General features: G+C 40.1%; 1 protein-coding gene across 1 annotated transcript in view; it reads left to right on the plus strand.

The window, feature by feature from the left end:
• The window catches only part of LOC116699139 (epidermal retinol dehydrogenase 2), a 97,159-nt gene that overhangs the window by 89,274 nt on the left and 1,126 nt on the right, over window positions 1-6,759 (plus strand). The gene's annotated exons all lie outside the window — the stretch shown is intronic.

The raw sequence follows: 6,759 nt of genomic DNA on the forward strand, positions 1-6,759 counted from the left end.
GTGCTCTGTCCTTCCTGTTGAGAGTATCTGGGTACGCGATTGCCCAGGGCTGAGTATCGATCTCGACTGGCATGACGTATTGTCTAACATTCCAAAAGTATCACGCAATCCAGGCCATCAGCAGGTTCACTGCGATTTCATTCATAGGACATATCTCAACCTTGTGAAAATGCGCCACATGGATATAATTCACAGCCCTTTATGCACTTTCTGCCCAATAAGAGCACAAGTTACATATCTTCACAAGTTCTGGGAGTGCTCTCCCATTGGTCAGTTCTGGAACAACATTGCATCCAAAATTTCCGCCTTGAATAATATTACTGTCCCTGTTACTTTCAATGATTTGATTCTAAATAAACTGTCAGCCTTTCAGCACTCTAGAACTCAAAGGCATGCTGTATTTGCTGGACTTACCGCTACAAAGAAAATTATTGGAACCCATTGGAAACCCCCTCATGACCTTTCTCTCTATGTACGGACCCTGTTCCTTCTTGGATGTAGTTTATATGGAACTCTGTACGGCACGCATCCATGGAGCGCCAGGAAAGACCCTGGACACTTGGCATAACATCGCTGACTCCTTGAGATCTGGGCTGCAGCCTTGTGCTACAGCCTTGACTTCAACCTGCGCATGGGATTTCTCCCTTGTCTTGTGTCTGTATGTGTGTGTGTCTGTTTATGTACGTGTTTGTGTTGTCTTCATCCCGCCCAGCTTTTCTTTTGTTTGTAATTGTTTGTATCTGTTGTTCATTTCTGAATATATAATAAATAATAAATCAAATTCGATCACAAAGAAAATATAGGTACATCTAGGTAAAGGTCTCAAATGGCTGAATTGTTATTGTATTCCTTTCGGTGTTTTGCCAAATACTGAGAAAATTTTAATAAACATTGTGGGTGAGTTGTGGGTTTTAATCAGGTTTATAGTGTCTTCACATCCTCGTCTGCTTCACACGTTTCAGCACTGGAAACGTGAAAAAAAAGAAGTCATCTGAAATGATCAACTCCTTTATTTACACTTAGATTAGTGTCCATTGAGTTGTTCAATTCTCCACCATTGTCACTATACAGCCTCTGGGGGGCAGAGGTTGTATAGTGACAATGGTGGAGAATTGAACAACGAAGCGATCAGAGACATGGCTGAAAACTTTAACATTGAGACAAAAACAACAGCAGGATACAGTCCCTGGAGCAACAGACTACAGGAGAGACATAATCAAACGCTCACTAATTTCTTCCAGAAGGTCAAACGAGAGAATGGATGTGACTGGCACACTGCCCTTGACTCGGCCCTCATGGCTATGAACAGTATGTTGAATGTTCATGGCTACAGTCCATGTCAATTAGTGTTTGGACAGAGTCCTAACCTTTTTTCTGTATTAGTTGATAAACTATCTGCTTTAGAGGGGTGCTGCGAGTGCTTGAGTGGGAGAACACATTTTATTTTGGTACACGGGAGTGATGCTGCACCTTCAGGCAACCCCAAAAGTAGGGCCTAATATAAGTGTGTAGTTATGTTCTTGTCTGGGCTATGGGTGGATGGCACCCTCGTCATTTACCCATACTTCCCATACCATGGGCCGGCCCTGTCAACTAGTTAAAGATTACTTTTAACTGATGTTATGCTGGCTGAAATTCGCAGAAACAAGCGCTAACAATAGCTAATACGCTACAGCTAGCTGGCGTTAGGCTGAGTAATGCCAATGTTTCCTTTTTCAGTTCCGGTTTTGTTTAAATGCCAAATTTATTTTCAATGTTACTGCACTGGCTCCATGACCCATTGTCCTGAATATAGCAGTGGATACAGATTTTCATTTAGCCTTTCCAAAACAGAAGAACTCACCACAGACAGCACAGTTTAAGAGAAAGTTTGGATCACAGAATGACTTCTTACAAAGTTACGTATCATTAAATCAATTTACCTTATCCTTAGCTAAATTTTGATGGAACAGTTAATATAAAGTTATATTGGTGGGGGTGGCTGATATCATCTATCCTAATCTAGACTTGATGGCAAGATGGGAATTAATATTCATTTTTAATGATAATAATTAATCTTTAGCACAACATCTATGTTGTAAAGAGAGAGCTGGCTGATTGATTTATAAGATACGTTCAGATCGTATCAACAGATGTCACAAAGGTGTGGGTGTGTGGGTGTGGGGAAGAAAGAAATAGAGTGTGTTATCTGTGTGGGTTTTTTAATTAATTATATTATGATATGAAGATACATACATCTTTGGAATTATTTTGACTCTGTATTATCAGCCTGAAGAAACTCACAAGGACTTTAAAGCAAACAATTAATACATTCCTTTATTCTTTTTTTTCTTTTTTTAAAGACCAAAACCAACAAAGTCCGTCTTTCAATCTTTCTATGACTTCCCAGAGGCGGGACTCAGCCTCAAGCCGATTGATTTGGATGATGTATGTTTGAGTTACAACAACAACTTTGTTTTATGATGTAACATCGAAGTTCACTGTGCCGCCATGGCGTTCGGCCTTCGACAAAAAATCATAATCTTTAAATTGACGCATTATCAAGATCTTAAGGCTTTCCTGAACACTTTTGAGGTGGATCTGGTCAAGTCGCTAGGTAGAGGATGTCAAAGTGCAACGACTGGAACTTCTTGGTGCCAGTAGGGGGCGCTATGATTATGACTCAATATTGATATGTAGATGTATTCAGGCCAGGACTGTTGTGTTTGTGATATCTGGACCCAAGGTTGAGGTAGTAACAAGTCTATAAAGCTACATTGTGTGATAATTTCTCCCATCTAGTGGTGAAATTGTATATGATAACCAACTGACTTTCCTTTTCTAGCCACCCCATTCCGAGCCCGCTCTAACTCCTATGGTGGCCAAACCCAAAATTAGCAAAGACTTCATCCGCGAGAGTTCCTTCCAGTGTAATAATAGTTTTATGTTATTTTGGTACCATTTCATTGCTAACATCAGCTATCAGGTTCCCATACATATGCAAGCTATAGTTGGTAAAGTATCATTGCTGTCGTTATTCTGTCTATTGAACGAGATTAAGGCAATGCATAGGGCAATGTTTACAGCGTAGGAGAGAAGCAACAGAAGTTTGTGTGTTTAATGTATTTGTCTGAGATGTACAAACAATGTCAATGAAACCGAAATTAGCTCTTAGGATCTCCATTGTTTACACACAGCTGTTCTAGCTGTTAGCTAGTCTGTGTTACAACTGCACATGACGTGAGTTGTCTGCCAGGGAAATCACGACACATATGATTCTGTTTATGTTACAAGGATTGTAACATGAACAGACAATCCTTTTTCATCATTGACGCAAGAAAAGTTGTTAAACGTTGTTCTAGGGTTATGCACAACCATGCTATACATAACCAAGCAAGTACCAACTATAAAACTTGTAATTTACACAAATAGGCAGAATTACCTGTAAAGAAGAAAGCAGGTAACTTTGGCGTCCCTAGTAAAATTCTTGCTCTTTCCATCTTGGAAAAGCCATTCCAATATTATACTTTGGTCTTGTTGCTTGTCGCATTGTTGTTTTAATTCTCTATAAAACTCAGGTACATGTCCTCAACAATCTCAAATCTATCGGCAGTAAAAAATTGTTCTCCCCTCCGTGGCATTTGTCACCGTTAGTGCCACTAACTGAAAGGCACAAAAGGCGGAGCAGTATAGCTTGTATGTCCCTGTATGTCCCAATTGTATTTCAAGATGGCACATGATTCTGGAGCATCTAACCTAGTTCATGCAAGCGTAAATGTAAAATGCCAAGCCAATAGGAATACTTGAAATTGATGGTGGTGGTCAATATTCATAAAAAAAGGAGAAGTTTGGGAAGGGCAATACAGATTTTGACAATGAACAATTATAAATGTTACACATTGTAGCTTTAATGTAAAGCTCAACTGAAGAGAAATCTTGCAACCAAGGTAAGTGGTGATCCAAGTGGGAGGTGGAGTGGAGGTAGACGGGGCAGGCCCGGTGTGGGCCGGTGGAGTGGCTGGTAGCATAGTTGACTTTGACTTCCAACGACTGCGTACAGAGAGACAACAAAGCATTAACACAAGGAAAACTTCAATCACGAAAAAGTTTATTGGAACATTCGAAAGTTTGGCCGAGATCAGTAACCACGAGAGTAACTGACAGCAAACCGGTGCTGGCTGCCTGGATCTCAGGAGTACTTGTGCTGGAGCTTGATTAGTAGATCACATTTACCTGCGCTGGAGAGCCAGGTACTCAGGAGAAAGCCACACCTGCCCACACACTCCCACACACAGAACAGCAAAAAAGAAAACACAAAAGCCTGAGTCACGGAGAGGCCGTGGCAAGGACCTTTACAAAGCCTGAGCAGTTTGGACAATCTACAGTCTAGGTACAAACTAGTTCATGTTAGTGACGGAACATCAGAATTTGCCGCCCTGCTACACCCACACCTTATGATAAAAATGGAAAAGCTTCTCGATTTAGCTTTGCCAATGTCATTTTATTATACTGACCAATTTTGAAGTCAATCAAAGTCAATCACAATCTGTAGGAGGAGTTCATTAAAGGGGCGCCATGGAGTTTTGACAATATCTTCGCTGTTTTCTCACTATGTGCAGGTTTCTCGGTAGAGCTCCCCCTACATCTTCGGAATAGATGTTTGGCAGCTCCTATGTTCACTTGTGTCTGACTACTCGCTCGGTCCACGTCAATAGTGTAAAAAACTGAAAAACTCCATTGCTACCTTGTTAGCTGGTTCCTGAATGGGCGTATGTGTGCAGCGCCGTGAAGCAATTTGTTACATTGTGAGACCTGATATCATGCAACACTTCCTGATGCTGAGTGGCGACTCGCCGGCCAAAAGTTGCAAAGGTGGTTTTTCCACTTACAGTTACTGGGGGAGAGCGAGACGACCACCATTCAGCAACAAAAAAAGTCAAATAACCATTCCAACAATGCTGAAGCAGTTAAATTAATTAAACTAAGCTAAAAAATTAAATATTAATTTCAATACAGTATGTCTTTTATGTGTCCAAGAGGCTTATTTGTAAGCAGAGGTCAAATTCAACTCCACCTTCTCAGGTGTATTTAGAAAAGTTGACAAACATGAAACAGGACGTCACTTAGTGTCCACTCCTGCCTTAAAAAGCTGTGCAGCTTCAGGTTTATGGACGCGCTCTGCTAGTGACATGCTGCGGCAGATGTGTTGCGTTTAAGCTTCGCTTAGATCCTGCATCAATCATAGGCACAAGCATTTGTTTAAGTCACAGACTCTACTTTTCTGCTCCAGCAAAAACTTACTCAACAGTACTTTATTGCTTAAATCTTTTGACCAGTTATACTCAAGCACTTATGGTTTCATTATCTTACAGCAACTCCCTCGCTGATCCCAATTGTTAGACAACGCTGTTAGCTACTCCAGCTTAGCCATTAGCAGTGGCTAATTCCTGTTCCTCTCCTGCTCTCTCTTGTTTTTTGTGTCAAATGTTTAGCTATTCCTCTGCTGCCTTTAGTGATGACGGTGTATGTAATAAATGTAGTTTATTTGCTGCCCTGGAGGCGAGGCTTAGTTAGTTTGAGGCACGGCTCCTCACCATGGAATCAAAATTGTATGCTTCCAGTCATAATAATACTGAAATTCCTGGAGGATCAGGCCGAGGGGGGTTGCAGCCATCTTTGATTCAAGCTTGTTAATTAATCATAAACCTACATTAAATCATAACTCGTTTAAAAGTCTTGTTCTTAATCTTCAACATCCATCATGGAAAACAGTACAGCCAATTATATTTATCGAGCACCAGGACCATATTCTGAATTATCAGAATTATCAGAGTTTTTATCATGTGTAGTCCTTAAATTGGACAAAGTACTTGTTGAAGGTGATTTTAATATCCATGTGGACTTGACAACGATAGTCTTAGTGTTGCTTTCAACTCACTACCAGATTCAATTGGTTTTAGTCAGAGTGTGCATAAGGCCACTCACTGTTTAAATCCCACCCTCAACCTTGTGCTGGCATATGGCATCAAAATAGAAGATTTAATAGTATTTCCGCAGAATCCTTTATTAACAAACCATTCTATAATTACTCTTGAATTCTTACTACCTGACTATACTAAAGTAAATAAAATCTTCTACACTAGATACCTGACAGATAGATATCTGACAGTGCTATAACTACATTTAAGGAAGCTATTCCAACAGCATTTAATTTAATTCCATTCGTTAATATAACAGAGGACAAACGCGCAAATGCATAGACGACTAATAATAGAAAGAAGAAGACAAAACATTTGAATTCCAATAGTGCCTTTGGCTAGCAACTCTGTTGGTGCTTGGGCCCTAATAATGTCAGGGAGTGTCATGTGACCTTACGGCAAACTAGTTAGGTGAAGGACGAGCTCAATATAGTGCACTTCTATATTTCTCCTTTTCAAGATTCTGACCAAAAGATATTTGTGCTCAGCCGGGACGAGAAACATTCTGGATGCCAAAAATGATGAAATCTAAAAAGTTGTGGCTGTGACCGTGACAAAAAAGCAACAGGCTAACAACATGTCACCAGCAGATATTGGTAAAATATTGATGAATATTAGATATTAAAAACTGATGTGATATTTTTGCAAGAAAAGCAAATGTCGATTGTGAAATCTAAAAAATTGTGTAGTGGAGGGGTTGGATATTAGTTTCAGAGTGTGGGGTCTAGCAGGAGTAGAGGGGTCATTACACTGATTAGCAAGCACTTGCAATTTAAATTAATTAAGAATAATTCTCGGAGAA

Source organism: Etheostoma spectabile, chromosome 12 (assembly GCF_008692095.1).
Source record: "Etheostoma spectabile isolate EspeVRDwgs_2016 chromosome 12, UIUC_Espe_1.0, whole genome shotgun sequence".
NCBI classification, from domain to species: domain Eukaryota; kingdom Metazoa; phylum Chordata; class Actinopteri; order Perciformes; family Percidae; genus Etheostoma; species Etheostoma spectabile.